Below are 18452 nucleotides of genomic sequence, written 5' to 3'. Positions count from 1 at the left end.
TAATGCACTGGGCACAGTATGTCCACACTAACACCTTCAAAATTAGTAGATTACTTTAAAACTAAAACATATATCTGACATTTTCACTTTACAAAACTTCAGACGTGACGTTAATTTAAATAACTTGTCCGAAATTAGTTTGGTTAAAATTTTAACCACAAGTTAAAACTGTATGCCTCTGGATGACTTGGGTGATATGGCCAGCATATCAGTATGGGGTCAAAAGAAATGAGCTTATTTTTTTCTATGACCAGTTCTTCTTTGCTTGCAGAATATCGAGCAGTTTCTTCTAGAACCAGCTCTCTTCTGTTTGTAGAGGACAGAACTACGTATCTACTCAAACATTTGACAGGTGGGTGTATTCAACTGATTTTAGACTTCATAAACATTTGTAACTGTTAAACTTTGTTTACTATGTCTGTAAAAATGTTAGCGGTCTAAAAATTATCGGACCAAGAATTATCGGAAGATAATTGGTCCGATGATGGTTTTCAAAGTCGGAAGTCGAGTAGACGAAAAAATAAGCAGGAAAAAGCACATTAGATATATACAGAGTAAAGTTTCCAAGAGTCTCACAGTTATTAATAAAGTTAAATATTTGTTAGAGTATGATGCTCTTCGTGTGTTATATTGTACATTGTCAGGGACTGGACCAGGTCAGGGCGCTGAGCCCTTGTTTTTCCCCTTTTTCATGATCTCCCATCTGCTGCGGCCTTAATTTATTAGTAATTATTTTATTCATGCTTTATTCTGCCATGTTTTTCTTGTCACTTTGTTCTTGTTACGATTCACTTGTTATATTATTTTCATCATATGGTTATTCTCAGTTCTGTTTTGATTTGTCACTTTGTTCTTGTTACGATTCACTTGTTATATTATTTTCATCATGTGTTTATTCTACATTCTACTTCTGCTTTGTCACTTTCTTTCCTTGTTACTTTTATATTCTGACCATGTCTCAGTTCCATTCTGTTAATCTGTTTTCATGGTTGATCATTTAGTTATCGTTTGCCTATTTTTGCTGTTCTCTTTTCTGTTTGCACTTTGTCAGGTTTTGTTTCTTTTCTGCTTAATCTAGTTTATCTCCGGTCTGCTATTCTGTCCTGTTAAGTCCGTCTCGCCAGTTCATATATAGTCTAGTTCTCATGTTCATGTCTGATTCCTGTTCTTAGTAATTCAATTGTAGCTCAGTTTTGTTTTTGCCTCTTGTTCCCACTCCACATGCTGCACCTGCTTTCATGTCCTCATCTCACACCCAGTTATTTATGTTCACTTCACGTCCTACACCTGCCATGTTTTTCTCTTTTTTTAACTATGTCGGCTTTGTGTTTCCTTTCACTCACACTCTGTGCACCTGTTCACATATCTTTGTCTTTTCTTCACTCCACCTTGTGTTATCCTCCCTCACTATCTTACACAATGTAGTATCTTCATTCACTAGCCACACCCCCTTCTTGATTGTTCCTCATGTGCACCTTGTTACTCCTGTCTTATTTAATCTCCACCCAGCCATCACACCCTTGCTCGTTTGTTGTCTTAGTACACTTACCAGCTCTGTTTCCAGTCCAGTTTTTGCTTTGCCTTGTATTTCTGACTTTGTCTTTTGCCTCGCCCATGACGTCTGTGTCTGCTGTGCCTCTGAACCCTGCTTAACCATGACTATGTTTTTGCCTGACCCAGTTTGTGCCTCTGCCTCGCTGACTGATCACCTGTGTACCGAACCAGAGCCTGAATTAAAGACCATGATTTCTCCGACATCCAAGCTTAGTCCAAGAGTTTGCATTTTGGGTCCAAACAATTCAGGTGCCTGCCACCTGCCCGTCCTGACATACATTGATTTTGCCTTATTTAACTTACTGTATAGAAGTATGGGGTAACAACTATAAGAGTTCACTTCATCCCCTCGTTATATTACAAAAACGTGCAGTTAGAATTTTGCACAAAGTAGGATATGTAGACCACACAAATGAATTGTTTATCAGGTCAAAATTATTAAAAATTACTGATTTGGTAAAATTTCATACTGCATTAGTAATGTTTAAAGCTAATAAAAATGAACTGCCATGTAATATTCAAGAACTGTTCTGTAAGAAAGAACAGTATGGATTGAGGAGATGTGGTAACTTTATAGTACACTATGTAAGAACTACTCTGAAAGGTTGGTGCGTGTCGGTATGTGGAGTCAAGTTATGCAATCATTTGGACAACCACATTAAACTGTGTTGAAACATTTATAAGTTCAAAAAGAAATATAAAGAAATTATGTTATCACAGTACAAAATGCTTATAGAGTCAGTAAGAAGTGTAGATTATTATATAGACATTGAACAGTAGTATCAGGTGTACGGCATTATGATAGTAATGATCAGGGTGTAAGACTATTTGTAATTGCTTAGAAGGTAAAAATGTGTTAAACTTTAAATTAATTGAAAATAATGGAAAGCCACTGATACAATTGTTAGTACCTAACTGTACATTTGAATATAGAAAAGTATAAATGAAAAGGACAATATGTATGCATGCATAGATGTATGTGTGTAATTGTGTATGGGTTTTCATGTACTTGTATATAGGTGTACACGTACACTTGTAATGGGTTTGAATAATTGAATATGGAGTTGTTGAGTATACTGCTATTGAGAATTGAATGTGCACCTCACAAAGAAGATCTGAATACGAAAGCAAGCAGAAAGAATTGATGGTGGTGATGGATGGGTGACTGTTGTAGTTCATTGCTCTACCATGAGTTTTATATTTTGCGAATTTTACTTAGGGGTGGGAGTTTATAAGTTATACTTATTCCCACGCCTTTTCGGGTTGAGGAGGCACACTATATGCACCGGTGTGATGAATGTATATGTTTGTTTTTATATCTGTATAGCAAAAATAAATAAATGAGTGTCTGAGGGTATGCGAATGAGACTATATGTGCCTTAAAACTTGAAAAAGAACTTGAAACTTGAATACACCACTTGAAAAAATTATTTGAAAAGCTAATCCGATAATGAAAACATTATCTTCGATAATTAGCAGTTAGCAGATTAGCGGAAATGTGCCCAACATTTGATATATAATGCAAAATGTTCACCCAAGGGGCTTTTAAATATTAAATTAAAATGTCCACAAAATCCGCAATCCAGATCAGATCCAGATCAAACTTTGTCAGGTGATAAAGGATACCATCCTACATAACACTCCCAAATATGAAAGAAATGTAATCTTTTTTGACAGTTATGATTTTTTGAAAATGTGTTCAATGTTAAAGGCTAGCCAGGTCTTCTTTTTAAGAAAATCCTCCTCTACACCACTTCATCAGGAAGCTGGGCTTTATATTTTTAATTAATTTATATCAAGTGGTAGAGATTTACTTTCAGTTTCAGTTTAAGGAAGATAACTTTAGATTTATTTATCTTAAGTTGTGTAACTGGTGTGTCACTCTGACAGCAAAATTAAGAGATTATTTAATCAACAGCTGCCTGCTCATTTAAATATCATTGGAGACACGCATATATAAGTAAACCCTATTAAAGGAGTAATGCCGCTTTTAACCCTCTGGGGCCGACGGCTAAGACCAAGCTTTACTAAATTATAAATAACTTTTTAATGATATGAGATAGAAACTTACTTTTTTTGCTGAAAAGTTAACTTTGCAGACTTTTGAGCCAGCCATCAGCCAGCTTTGTACTCCTCATAGAAGCTGTGTGATGATGTACGCAATGTGAGTGTCCAATCGGAATTGGTTCACCATCACGTGGTTTTCCAAAATCCAATCGTAGGGCAGATTTACTTCACATGAAAAGCCAAAGATCGTTTTCAGGAGTGATATGTTACTAGTTGGCCCATTTGAATAGCCCCCTGGGTGCTCCAGTGAGTACATACTATTAGTACAGACTCAGTGCACCTTGCGCCATTACGCACAGTGATCAGTGAAAGCAGATGGAGAGCCTCTGATGACAATCTCACGTGAAAGCTGCTTTAGGAGCAGCACAGAACAGTCCAAAACAGAGTAGAAGTAGAAGTTTGTGTTGTAACCTTTGTGTAATAGCAGACAGAAATTGCTTTGAGATGAAGACAAAAAACAAAACAAAAAAAAAACGCACAGACCATTTTGTATATATTGTTCAAAATGTGCATTTGTGTTTATTGTTTGAACCTTTTTGTTGTACAGTCTTTCACACATGACCTCAAATTACCTTTATAAAGTGTCAAAACAGTTGTTTATTATAGTTTGCTGTGTGTTTTGAATAAATGTGTGTGGAAAATTATTTTCCACTTTACTTTTTTCCTTCCTTATTTTTGATTGTAAACCTTTATTACACTTATAAAACACAACCAAACATATATATTCTGAAAGCACAGGTTGTCCTGAAAAAAAAAAAAAAAACATGAAACTTGATTGTGAGATGCAGGGAGAGCTGTTAACAGCAATAATAAAACATTTATGCCAGGCGAGTGCACTGTCCAAAAAATGCCCTTGAACCCCAGAAGGTTAACAACCTGGACCTCCTTTCTGTCATAAAATACGGTTGTTTACTCACCGATATAAGTTTGGTGAGTAAACTTTAGTCCAAGGTTCAAATGACATGTTCAGTTCAAATCTGAGGCAAACATTTTTCTTCTTCTACTAAGGTGGATAAGAACTTTTTGTGGTACACAGCACGAACTACTGGGCAGGAGGAACCTAGCAGTCAATGTGACTCACTGATTTCAAAATGCAGCTCTTTCAACTAGACATGTGGTGCCGTGACATGTCAATAATCTGTGTCCAATCAGATTTTAGGGGAGTCCAGTGCAACCCTGGCCTCAAGCTCCACCCATGCCAGGAAGTGTTTGACAGTTGACATTTCCTGTTTCACTGTGGACTCAAACTGTGGCACTTCCTGTTTGGGACTCTCTGTACCATAGATCAAGCTTCACGGTGCTTTGCTTCGCTCATATAACATTGAAAATTGAATCAGTTCTTATCTATCAGGATATGAAGCCTCTGTAAAAATGTCACAGTGATATATGAAAAATTGTGGGTTCCAGGCTGTTCCCAAACAGACAAATGAGTCAATCAATCAATCAATCAATCAATTTTTTTTATATAGCGCCAAATCACAACAAACAGTTGCCCCAAGGCGCTTTATATTGTAAGGCAAGGCCATACAATAATTATGTAAAACCCCAACGGTCAAAACGACCCCCTGTGAGCAAGCACTTGGCTACAGTGGGAAGGAAAAACTCCCTTTTAACAGGAAGAAACCTCCAGCAGAACCAGGCTCAGGGAGGAGCAGTCTTCTGCTGGGACTGGTTGGGGCTGAGGGAGAGAACCAGGAAAAAGACATGCTGTGGAGGGGAGCAGAGATCGATCACTAATGATTAAATGCAGAGTGGTGCATACAGAGCAAAAAGAGAAAGAAACAGTGCATCATGGGAACCCCCCCACAGTCTACGTCTATAGCAGCATAACTAAGGGATGGTTCAGGGTCACCTGATCCAGCCCTAACTATAAGCTTTAGCAAAAAGGAAAGTTTTAAGCCTAATCTTAAAAGTAGAGAGGGTGTCTGTCTCCCTGATCTGAATTGGGAGCTGGTTCCACAGGAGAGGAGCCTGAAAGCTGAAGGCTCTGCCTCCCATTCTACTCTTACAAACCCTAGGAACTACAAGTAAGCCTGCAGTCTGAGAGCGAAGCGCTCTATTGGGGTGATATGGTACTACGAGGTCCCTAAGATAAGATGGGACCTGATTATTCAAAACCTTATAAGTAAGAAGAAGAATTTTAAATTCTATTCTAGAATTAACAGGAAGCCAATGAAGAGAGGCCAATATGGGTGAGATATGCTCTCTCCTTCTAGTCCCCGTCAGTACTCTAGCTGCAGCATTTTGAATTAACTGAAGGCTTTTTAGGGAACTTTTAGTCCAGCCTAGAGGAAATAAATGCATGAATTAGTTTTTCAGCATCACTCTGAGACAAGACCTTTCTGATTTTAGAGATATTGCGTAAATGCAAAAAAGCAGTCCTACATATTTGTTTAATATGCGCTTTGAATGACATATCCTGATCAAAAATGACTCCAAGATTTCTCACAGTATTACTAGAGGTCAGGGTAATGCCATCCAGAGTAAGGATCTGGTTAGACACAATGTTTCTAAGATTTGTGGGGCCAAGTACAATAACTTCAGTTTTATCTGAGTTTAAAAGCAGGAAATTAGAGGTCATCCATGTCTTTATGTCTGTAAGACAATCCTGCAGTTTAGCTAATTGGTGTGTGTCCTCTGGCTTCATGGATAGATAAAGCTGGGTATCATCTGCGTAACAATGAAAATTTAAGCAATACCGTCTAATAATACTGCCTAAGGGAAGCATGTATAAAGTGAATAAAATTGGTCCTAGCACAGAACCTTGTGGAACTCCATAATTAACTTTAGTCTGTGAAGAAGATTCCCCATTTACATGAACAAATTGTAATCTATTAGACAAATATGATTCAAACCACCGCAGCGCAGTGCCTTTAATACCTATGGCATGACATGAGTGACAACATAACTTCGCTGTTGGAGGTTATAATTAAAAGATTGATGTATTCTGTTTTATTTTTGGTGCCATATGCACTGAGAAGTTAAGGCATAAACATGGGGAATTATCTTGATTTCATCTGGTGCTGATAAGCTTTTGGAAATGTTAAATTTGGTGATTTGAACTGTGGAATTGCTTGCTTAGAAATATTTGACATTTTCATTGAAATAAGTTGGAACTTGATGATGAATAGATTGAAATCGGTAACAGGTGTGTTTTGGGTTGCAGTTGTGATGTTTATTAGTTATACAGTTTTCCCATGGATGAGATTTTTGAGGGAGAAATGGACGTGTTTGGTACACGTCTCCCGTAAAGAGTAGACAAATCACAGCATTTGGATCTATTCCTTCCACGGGTGTGGCCAGCAGAACTCTAAGAAAGCACGGTGCCTCTGCCAAAAGTGTGGAGGAGAACATGATTGGTTTGTTGTTATTGCTGTCACAGGAAGGAAATGTCTCCGCCTCAGTCCAGCTAGAGCCGATGTGTCTTTTCTCCGTGTCCTTGTAAGTGGGAACATGAAGACCCTGACAGAAAGTGGCAGCTGTTGCAGTCTTCGTCGGAGACCTGTGCCGTGGACACCAGACCAGACCCCAGCCACCGGCGCCATCTGCAGACCGCATCAATGTCTGAGACAGACAAACGTGTCGACAGTGATCAGATCTTCACTGGCACTCGTGTTGGTACAGTTTGGAGGTTTTGAAAAGACATAAGTGTTCTCTTTACATACAGAGCCGTGTGGAAGAGCCGTGTGCTCGTCTATCTTATGTGTTTGATGCTTTATTTTTTTCTGAATACAAAAAGCAGCCAGGATTGATGTGTTGGCGTATGTCCGAGCCTGAAACTGTGACTGGACACAGGTTGGGTGACCTTCAGGCAGCGAAAAGTCTGATTCCCAAAGGTCACATAATAACTGAGGAGATAAATGGCTGCGAACCTGTCGTGCATTTTTCAGACGCACTCTGGCTTATTTTACTTTTATCAGCTGTATCAGTTCCAGCAAAATTTAAAGACTGGAAAAAAAATTACTTAAAATCTGATATATATATATATATATATATATATATATATATATATATAGTGGGGAAAATAAGTAAAAAATAAGGAAAAAATAAAAAAAGTGACTCCCTGTCAGTTTTGCAGGTTTTCAAAGAATGGAGAGGTCTGTAATTTTTATCGTAGGTTCACTTCAACTGTGAGAGACAGAATCTAAAAACAAAATCCAGAAAATCACATTGTATGATTTTTAAATAATTCATTTTCATTTTATTGCATGAAATAAGTATTTGACCCCCTAGAAAAACAGACCTTAACAACTGGTACAGAAACATTTGTCTGCCATTACAGAGCTCAGACATTTCCTGTAGTTCTTGACCAAGTTTGCACAGGGATTTTGGTCCATTCCTCCATACAAATCTTCTCCAAATCTTTCAGGTATGGCGTTTCAGCTCCCTCCAAAGATTTTCTATTGAGTTCAGGTCTGGAGACTGGCCAGGCCACTCCAGGACCTTGAAATGCTTCTTACGGAGCCCCTCCTTAGTTGCCCTGGCTGTGTGTTTGGGGTCATTGTCATGCTGGAAGACCCAGCCATGACCCATCTTCAGTGCTTACTGAGGGAAGGGGGTTGTTTGATACATGACCCCATCCATCCTTCCTTCAATACGGTGCAGTCATCCTGTCCCCTTTGCAGAAGAGCACCCTCAGAGTATGATGTATGACCTACATGTTTCACGGTTGGGACGGTGTTCTTGGGGTTGTTCTCATCTTCTAAACATGGTAAGTAGAGTTGATTCCAAAAAGCTCTATTTTGGTCTCCTCTGACCACATGACCTTCTCCCATGCCTCCTCTGGATCATCCAGATGGTCACTGGTGAACTTCAAACAGGCCTGGACATGTGCTGGCTTGAGCAGGGGGACCTTGGATGGATGGATGGATGGATGAGATTTATTGTCATTGTCATTACAAGTGCAACAACAACGATATTACATCCACACTCCCATTTCCACAGACCAATAGCAATTAATCCACAATTATTACTTGTTTACTGTAATAATGGCACACATCAGAATTAAGACAACACATATACATTTGACACTGTTTATGTGCACTAAACTTGAAACTGTCCGTTTTCCAGATTGAGGCGATGTGAGTGTGTGGTAGCCACTGCAACAGGAGTCGCGCCTCTGCTAGCTTGGGCGGAACGGGGACCTGCTGCAGCTCAAACCCCACAGCCCCCGGAGGGGAAAGGGGTGGCATGAGTGGTGGCCGGGATGCGGTGTGTGATGGGGGGCAGGAGGGGTGTTAGGAGGAAAAGTGGAGCATGCTTCAGTCTTTGTCCATGTGTGAGCCTGTCTGTCCTTGTGTACTGGAGTAAGAGAGATAAGGAGGCAGCCAATCTTCCCAAAGCCATAGAAATTCTTTTGGAGGAAAAACAATGGGCATTTTATCCTTGAGAGGCTGATAAGCCTGCCGTGTTTGTGGGTGAGCAGTGAAAAACACTTTTCCAGCTTCACATGAACAAACCAAATCCCAATTATGAAAATTCCCCGGCCTCTGAAATCTTCACCTTCTCCTGCAAGGCACACATTTGGTCTGAGATGTTATTGAATTTGCATCTGAGTTCGAGGGTTAATGCAGTCTGAGAACGCATCGCCTTGTCCAACTCATTAATCATGACGGACAAGTGAGGGGTCGTGGTTTTGGCGGCAGCTGTCTTACCAATCTTCTGGTAGGTCAGGGCAGCACATAAGCCAATAAGTACCAGCCCTCCTACTATGAATCCAAATATGAATAAATCCTTGACGTCCTCCACAGAGAAAGGCGCAAAGCATGTGACCCGCCAAGTCTCCCAGGCGTCGAGAACACAGCCCGCAGTGTAAGTTCCATCTGGGCACGCAGGGTCCCCCGGCCCTGATCTTCTTGTAGAAAAATGGTATCAATAGTGTTCAGAGACCAGCTGAGCAATTCCATGATTAATCCAATATAGTTTGAAGAATTCACAGTCTGGTGAAGTAGGGACTTTGAAGGCTGGAGCAGAGATAGAGGAGAGAGGAGGAGATGCGACCACCCTCGCTGGAGTCCCAAGCTGAATTGGTCCCTTGCTGCCCTGTAGGATTTTAAACCATGACTGCGTCGTGTGTTACTAATGTAATCTTTGTGACTGTGGTCCCAGCTCTCTTCAGGTCATTGACCAGGTCCTCCTGTGTAGTTCTGAGCTATATATATATATATATATATATATATATATATATATATATATATATATATATATATATATATATATATATATATATATATATATATACACACATACACACACTATACATATATATATGTGTATATATGTATATGTGTACGTGTTGTCCGTGGGGATCCATGGGCTCTAGATTGGGTCGGGTCATGTTTAGAAAATAGGTAGCTGATATTTTTAAAGGGTGGTAAGAAACTGAGCAAAGTTTCTATTGTATAATGAGTTGGCATGTCGTGTGATTCCAGAATATTTTTAGATCCTTCGACCTCAACAGATTTTAGAACTCAAACCTTTTATTTTGTATTAATTACATAGTGATTTATTGTTAGTTTACTGTCTTAATGTATTTAGAAATTGTTTAGGTTCTTGTTATCATATACACACTATTATTATTATTATTATTATTATTATTATCAGGATTATTATTATCATTATATTTATTTTATTTTTACTTCTATTTTGTCATTTGATTTTTAAATGGATGACCATGGAAATATGTGTTTTCACTCTTTGTTCCCTCAGTATAAATCACGCAGGATTGTTTTTACAACCCCTGGCAAAAATTATGGAATCACCGGCCTCAGAGGATGTTCATTCAGTTGTTTAATTTTGTAGAAAAAAAGCAGATCACAGACATGACACAAAACTAAAGTCATTTCAAATGGCAACTTTCTGGCTTTAAGAAACACTATAAGAAATCAAGAAAAAAAAGATTGTGGCAGTCAGTAACGGTTACTTTTTTAGACCAAGCAGAGGAAAAAAAATATGGAATCACTCAATTCTGAGGAATAAATTATGGAATCACCCTGTAAATTTTCATCCCCCAAATTAACACCTGCATCAAATCAGATCTGCTCGTTGACATTGACCCTATGTGTCTTTTTGCAAGGAATGTTTTCGCAGTTTTTGCTCTATGGCAAGATGCATTATCATCTTGAAAAATGATTTCATCATCCCCAAACATCCTTTCAATTGTCCAAAATATCAACGTAAACTTGTGCATTTATTGATGATGTAATGACAGCCATCTCCCCAGTGCCTTTACCTGACATGCAGCCCCATATCATCAATGACTGTGGAAATTTACATGTTCTCTTCAGGCAGTCATCTTTATAAATCTCATTGGAAAGGCACCAAACAAAAGTTCCAGCATCATCACCTTGCCCAATGCAGATTCGTGATTCATCACTGAATATGACTTTCATCCAGTCATCCACAGTCCACAATTGCTTTTCCTTAGCCCATTGTAACCTTGTTTTTTTCTGTTTAGGTGTTAATGATGCCTTTCGTTTAGCTTTTCTGTATGTAAATCCCATTTCCTTTAGGCGGTTTCTTACAGTTCGGTCACAGACGTTGACTCCAGTTTCCTCCCATTCGTTCCTCATTTGTTTTGTTGTGCATTTTCGATTTTTGAGACATATTGCTTTAAGTTTTCTGTCTTGACGCTTTGATGTCTTCCTTGGTCTACCAGTATGTTTGCCTTTAACAACCTTCCCATGTTGTTTGTATTTGGTCCAGAGTTTAGACACAGCTGACTGTGAACAACCAACATCTTTTGCAACATTGTGTGATGATTTACTCTCTTTTAAGAGTTTGATAATCCTCTCCTTTGTTTCAATTGACATCTCTCATGTTGGAGCCATGATTCATGTCAGTCCACTTGGTGCAACAGCTCTCCAAGGTGTGATCACTCCTTTTTAGATGCAGACTAACGAGCAGATCTGATATGATGCAGGTGTTAGTTTTGGGGATGAAAATTTACAGGGTGATTCCATAATTTTTTCCTCAGAAGTGAGTGATTCCATATTTTTTTCCTCTACTTGGTCTAAAAAAGTAACCGTTACTGACTGCCACAATCTTTTTTTCTTGATTTCTTATAGTGTTTCTTAAAGCCAGAAAGTTGCCATTTGAAATGACTTTAGTTTTGTGTCATGTCTGTGATCTGCTTTTTTTCTACAAAATTAAACAACTGAATGAACATCCTCCGAGGCCGGTGATTCCATAATTTTTGCCAGGGGTTGTATACCTTGTACTTAATGCAGTAAAAACTACACACTGAAGAAAAAAATGCAGAATGATTGCCAGAAATATCCAGTAAAAAGTCCGGACATCTCTAGTCCACTCATGGACGTTCGTTCACGCGCGCACATGTGAACAATTAAAAGAAAAAAAAAAGTCTGGATGCAGGCATTAGTTCCTTGTTCTCTGCTCAAACTCTCACATCACAGTTAAAAAAAGGACAAAAAGGACATAAGTCCTGAGACAGGACATGTCAACATGAAGTAGAACTCCAGACATCTCCACATTTGCTTAGGATGGTTGCGTGTGCACGAATCTCGCGGTCAAGGGAGGAAAGATAAACTATAACAGAACTCAGAGCGCAGCCCTGCAGCTCAACACAAGAACAAGTAGAAGAGAAGTCAGAGTGCACAGTCTGTCTGCAGCCAAACTGTGCACTCTGACTTCTCTGTGCAGAGAACCTGCAGGCTGCGTTCTCACCTTCTCTCTGTCCCCTGCTGCGTGCACCTGATGCAGAAATTCCTGCATCATCATGACGCCACAGGGAGCAACTGGGAGCAGCCCTGGTGTGAAAGGAGCTTAAGCGCAACACTAGAAGGTGATCTGAACACAAAAGATAATCAGAACTAAACCATGATCAAGAACTAAAGTAATGAGGACGCGCGCAAAATGGAAAACAACAAATACAGGATCACAAACAAGTGACGGAACATAATGGGCAGAATGCAGTTGGAGGAATATATTATGCACACACATGAGACACTGAGTGGAGATACACACATGATAGACGGACACACAAAATGGAATCACGGAGCCAGCATACATCCACAGACACAAGGACACCCACAAGCACAAGGGAGGCTACAGTGGAGTCAGGAGGTCAGCTCAGCGACCGGATGGAGTCTGCTGCTGAGACAGATGAGCCTTCGGACAGCTAACAGGAGGCTATTAGAGAGTCAGACGTTTGGCCTGATGGCCCACAGAGGTTCATCTCAGAGACAGGTGGATGGTTGGACGGCCCAGAGAGGTCCACCTCAGCGACAGGTGGACGGCCAAATGGCCTGCCACCTCGGAGGCAGGTGGATGGCCGACCAGCTCACAGGGGTCATTGACAGAGGCAGAAGGACAGTCAGACTGCTGCCAAGGAGTCTGCAGCCCCATCAGAAAAGTGACTGCTTGTCCAACAAGCGAGGGGTCGTGGGGACTCAGGAAGGAGCCATTGCATGCACAATAGAGTGTTATGGAAGATTGCTAAGAGTGTTTGTACTGTGGCAGGATCAGTTGTGAGAGTTGTGGCTGTGGTGGTTGGCTGTGTGTTTGATGGTATGGTGTGGATGGATGTGGAATGTGGATGAAGGTGACTGTGTGTGGTTGTGAGTGTGTGTTGGTGTTGTATGTATGTGGCAGATGGGTGCTTGTGTCGATCAGAAGGGTCATGTTGGAGGTTGGAATGGGACAGTGAATGGGTGGAGAGTCGGAAGACAGAGAAAATGAGACGGAATCAAGTGGGTCGAGAGAATACAAAAGCTCCATTGAATCTTCTATATATGGCAGAATATGTGCTTGAATGAAGTAATCCCAGATGTTCTTTAAGTCTGTGGATATTCTGTGGTAATGTCCTGTGCAGTGTGTGTGATGTGTTCATTGGTGTCTAGGATAGCGTCCATCTTACACTTCTCTGAACAGTCTAGGTAATCCAAATATGTTCCTGGTCTGACAAACACATCAGCTGTGTCCATAAGTCGAAGGCCTCTGAGTCCTCCTTTGGCTCTAACAGGCAATCCATCTCTGCATCTGACAAAAAACATCCTCAAAATCCAAACAGGTGTAACAGTTTTCAGGCTGTGTGGGCTTAACCGGCAGGAAGTCCTCCAGACCCACTCAGGGAGTCTACCTGCCTCAAACCATCATTTGGTGCGAGACTAACGTGTCGCCGCTCCTCTTGTTTTTCTCCAGTTTTTCTCATTTGTAACTTGGTTTTTAGTGCTTTTGAGTGTGATTTTTTTTATCTTTGGGTATGCACTTGACGTGGTTCTTGGTCCTTCAGTGTGCATTTTTAACCATTTTTAATTGTTTAGTGCCTTTTTTGCACTGCATGTCGCCGCACGTCACTCCCTCAGCTAGCGCGATGCTGTTACTCTGCAGCTGAGCTACGGAGACTGAACAACAACAATGTCCCGAGGGACATTCTCGCTATCAGAGAGCTTGGTTTGCTCCGCCGACCTCGCTTCGTTCACAGAGGCTCCCGGAGAAAGTTTGTATTCCATCGGACTGGGTTGTCTGTGCCGGTTATCTGGTCAGCTGAGCGCATCGGCGCTCGGCGCCCACGTCATCAGAGTGCTGCAGCTTCTGATTTCTGGTTTCTGACACTCTCCGGGCACTGGATGGAAAACGTGGAGTGGATTTTAAGCTACTCAGGCCTATTCAAAGATGTCAGTCTGTCAAACCGACAGAAGTCTTCAGCTTGGGTCTCATTAACATCAGATCACTGTCCTCAAAATCCCTGTTGATCAATGATCTAATTATGGATCATCACTTGGACATGAATGGGTTATGTGAAACCTGGCTCAAACCAACAGCTGTTCTTCCTCTGAATGAGGCCTGCCCACCAGGGTACACATTTGGTCACATGTCTCGTGGTGCAAAGCAAGGTGGTGGTGTTGCTTTTGATTTCTAAATCCAGGTTTACCTTATTGACTGTTGGGGGTCATAAATATAATTTGTTTGAGCATCTGACTCTCCGCTCTGCCCATGATGCTACATATTGTCAGGGTCAGAAGTATGGAAATCAGTCATGTTATTTTGTCACTGTTTATAGGCCTCCTGGCCCATATTCTGAATTCTTAGATGAAATTGATGCGTTCATCTCTAGCCTGTCAGCTAGTGCAGACAACATTTTGATTATTGGTGACTTTAACATTCATATAAATAAGCCCTCTGATCCCCTTTGCAAGTCATTTATGGAACTTGTGGATGCGTTGGGATTCCAGCAATGCATTCAGGACTCAACGCACATTAGTGGAAATACCCTTGATTTGGTTCTCACATGTGGCCTTGCTATCATGAACAGTGACATTTTGCCTCTTGCCTCGGTGGTCTATGACCACTCATTTATTAGGTGTGCATTTATGTTGCCGCGTTTAGTGGACCGAAAGCCTTGTCTGTCTCTGCGGCGATGCATTAATCCCTCAACTATGACTGAACTCCAAGCCAGACTGCCTGAAATCTGTTTTAGGCCCCCTGCTTTTTTCCCCTTTATGTAGCACCCCTTGGTAATATACTGCGGCGCTTTGGGATTCCCTTTCATTGCTATGCTGATGACACTCAATTGTACATGCCAATAACTGCTGGTAATCTCATTCACATAAAATCTTAGGAAGATTGCCTTGCATCAGTAAGAAGTTGGATGTCTAGTAACTTCCTACTTTTAAATTCTGATAAGACTGAAGTTATGGTTATTGGTCCAGCGAGGTATCGGCATCAATTTGATCAGCTAGCACTTAGCTTAGGTTCATGTGTTATACATCATACGGATAAAGTGAGGAACCTTGGAGTAATTTTTGATCCTATATTGTCCTTTGATCTCCATATTAGAGACATTACGAGGACTGCTTTCTTCCATTTGCGAAATATTGCAACGATTCTTCCCATCCTGTCTATGGCTGATGCTGAGACTTTGATTCATGCATTTGTCTCTTCTAGATTGGATTATTGTAATGCTCTATTTTCTGGCTTACTGCAGTCCAGGATTAGGGGTCTTCAACTGCTTCAAAATGCTGCTGCCAGACTTTTGACACAAAGCAGAAAGTTTGACCACATTACGCCCGTTTTGGCGTCCCTGCACTGGCTTCCAGTTGCTGCAAGATCAGATTTTAAAGTACTGTTATTAGTTTATAAAATTATTCATGGACTTGCACCTCCCTACCTGGCTGACCTGGTAAGCCCCTATGTACCAGCTCGGGCCTTGCGTTCTCAGGGTGCAGGACTTCTATGTGTTCCCAGGGTAAATAAAAAGTCTGCCGGTCACAGAGCTTTCTCCTACCGTGCCCCAGCTCTGTGGAACGATCTCCCGGCACACATTCGGCAGTCTGATACTGTGGAGACTTTTAAGTCATGTTTAAAGACTCATTTGTTTTCCCTGTTTTATCATTAGTGTTATGATGTGTTTTTATTCTTGTATTCTTTTATGGTCATCTTTTTATTGTGTTTTAAATTTTTTATTCAGTTTTTTTTGTTGTTGTTTTATGTTGTGTGAAGCGCCTTGAGACGAGTTCGTCGTGAATTGGCGCTATATAAATTAATAAATTTGAATTTTGAATTTGAATTTGAAACAGTGTACAGGTGATGCAGATCCGGGAACCAGTCAATCACCCAGTGATGGTCTTCAATTAAGTCTCACACCTGATTCAGATACCCAGATTGTTTCCCAGGGGTGTAGCTACTATGAAAGCAGTTGAAAAGCAAGTTCAGTTTTGAAAAAAAAAATGGCTTTGAGAGTCCCAAGATCCAGAATACTGCCTGGTGGGTTCATGGATTTGCCAGTTCCTTCTGTTACGTTTTGTTAATGTGAAATTGAACCCAATAGTCCATTTTCTATACCTGCTTACTGCAGTTAAGGGTCACAGGGAACTGCAGCCTATCTCAGCAGGCACAAGGCATGAGGCAGAGAACACCCTGGACAGGACGCCACAGGGCCACATATGGACAGACAAACACATTCACACCCTCATGCACACGTACGGACAATTTAACGTTTCCAATCCACCTAACCTGCATGTCTTTGGATGTGGAAGGAAGCCGGAGAACACAGAGAGAACCCATGCAAACATGGGGAGAACATGCAAACTCCACACAGAAAGGCCACAGGTGGTAATCAAACCCATGACCTTCTTGCTGTGAGGCAACAGTGCTAAGGGCCGCTTCACACATAACACGAAAGATGCAGAAACCAGAAGAAATCCGCGAACCAAAAACGAAATGGAGAACCGCAAAACATTCCACCTGCTGTCGGGAGGGACACACGGTTGGACAGGCGTGGTATCATGCATGCTCGTGTTCGCGCACACAGACACAGTGCAAGCATGTGAAAGTTGCGCACATAGCAGCAGAGCAAAATATTAAAAAAAAACCACACCACAATTTATAATACTTAACTCCAGTTATAAAGCGCAGACTTGGACTACGCCCAGTCGTACACCAGGAAGTAATGAAATGACGTGGAATACTGTTCACCCTTTTATGTTTTTACATGAATCACCTGATGTGCGTGTCTCATGAAGAGTCGGCTGGCTCCCGTGTCATGAAGACTCACCTCCAGTCTCATGCAGAGTCGGCTACCGTGTCATGAAGAATCGGCTCCCGTGTCATGAAGAATCAGCTTTCGTCTTATGAAGAGTTGGCTCCCATCTCATGAAGAGCCGGCCGGCTCCCGTGTCATGAAGAGTCAGCTCTCGTGTCATGACGAATAGGCTCCCCTCTCACGAAGAGCTGGCCGGCTCCCGTCTCATGAAGAGTTGGCTCCTGTGTCATAAAGAGTTGGTTCCCATCTCATGAAGAGTTGGCATCCTGTCATGAAGAGTTGGCTCCCGTCTCATGAAGAGCTAGCATTGTGTCATGAAGAGTCGGCTCACATCTCACGAAGAGCCGGCCGGCTTCCGTGTCATGAAGAATCGGTTCCCATCTCATGAAGAGTTGGCATCCTGTCATGACGAGTTGGCTCCCGTCTCATGAAGAGCTGGCATTGTGTCATGAAGAGTTGGCTCCAGTCTCATGAAGAGCCAGCCAGCTCCCGTGTCATGAAGAATCGGCTCCCGTGTCATGACGAGTTGGCTCCTGTGTCAATTTACGTGTTGGAAGTGACATCAGCCGGCCGGGCGGCTTTACACCGTGCTGCACGCTCAGACGCTGGGCGGTCCTCATCAGAGCATGAGCGCCTGCACACACGTGCACCTTGTGTTCTCCAGCTGAGGTTTAAGACACAGCGTTCAGATGGTCCAGCAACACACTGTTGTGGATAGTGACTGGACTCCGGGACCTTCAGCCACAGTTGACAATGTTGGATTCATGGTGTGTGTGTGTTGGGGGGGTACAAACTCTACAAGCCATTTGTGTTGGAGGGCAGATGACAACACACTCCACATGCCGTGTGTGTGTGTGTGTGGGGGGGGGGGGGGGGGGGGGTTGGCACAGTCACACCTATGTGTGATGTGCGTTTCTCAGTTATGCCACTTTTGTGTGGTACTTACACACTTTTCACAGTTCAAATGTGGTCACCTGATGTCTACTATCATACCAGGTGTGTGAATAGCCCCACCTCTTCTAAGTGTCCAGCAAACAGTGTCAGATGTTCATGTGCAGCACCTGGTATTTGTCTGACACCTGCTGAAAGGAGGATCTAATAAGCATGCGCGGGCATTTGCTGTCTTTTGGCCGCTTGTGTGTGCAAATGGTTGTGGTGACAGGTGTATGAGACGTTTGAGGCAGCTCTAATTTTCCACAAATGGCATGCAATTCCTCCTTTGTGCGCTAGTCACCTTCAATCGTGCTATGTGTGAAGGGGCCTTAACCACTAATCCAATGGGCTGCCCAATTATAAATCCTCCCCTCCCAAAAAAACCCCAAAGTTC

Source organism: Thalassophryne amazonica, chromosome 11 (genome assembly GCF_902500255.1).
Source record: "Thalassophryne amazonica chromosome 11, fThaAma1.1, whole genome shotgun sequence".
Taxonomy (NCBI): domain Eukaryota; kingdom Metazoa; phylum Chordata; class Actinopteri; order Batrachoidiformes; family Batrachoididae; genus Thalassophryne; species Thalassophryne amazonica.
This window is presented reverse-complemented; position numbering follows the sequence as displayed.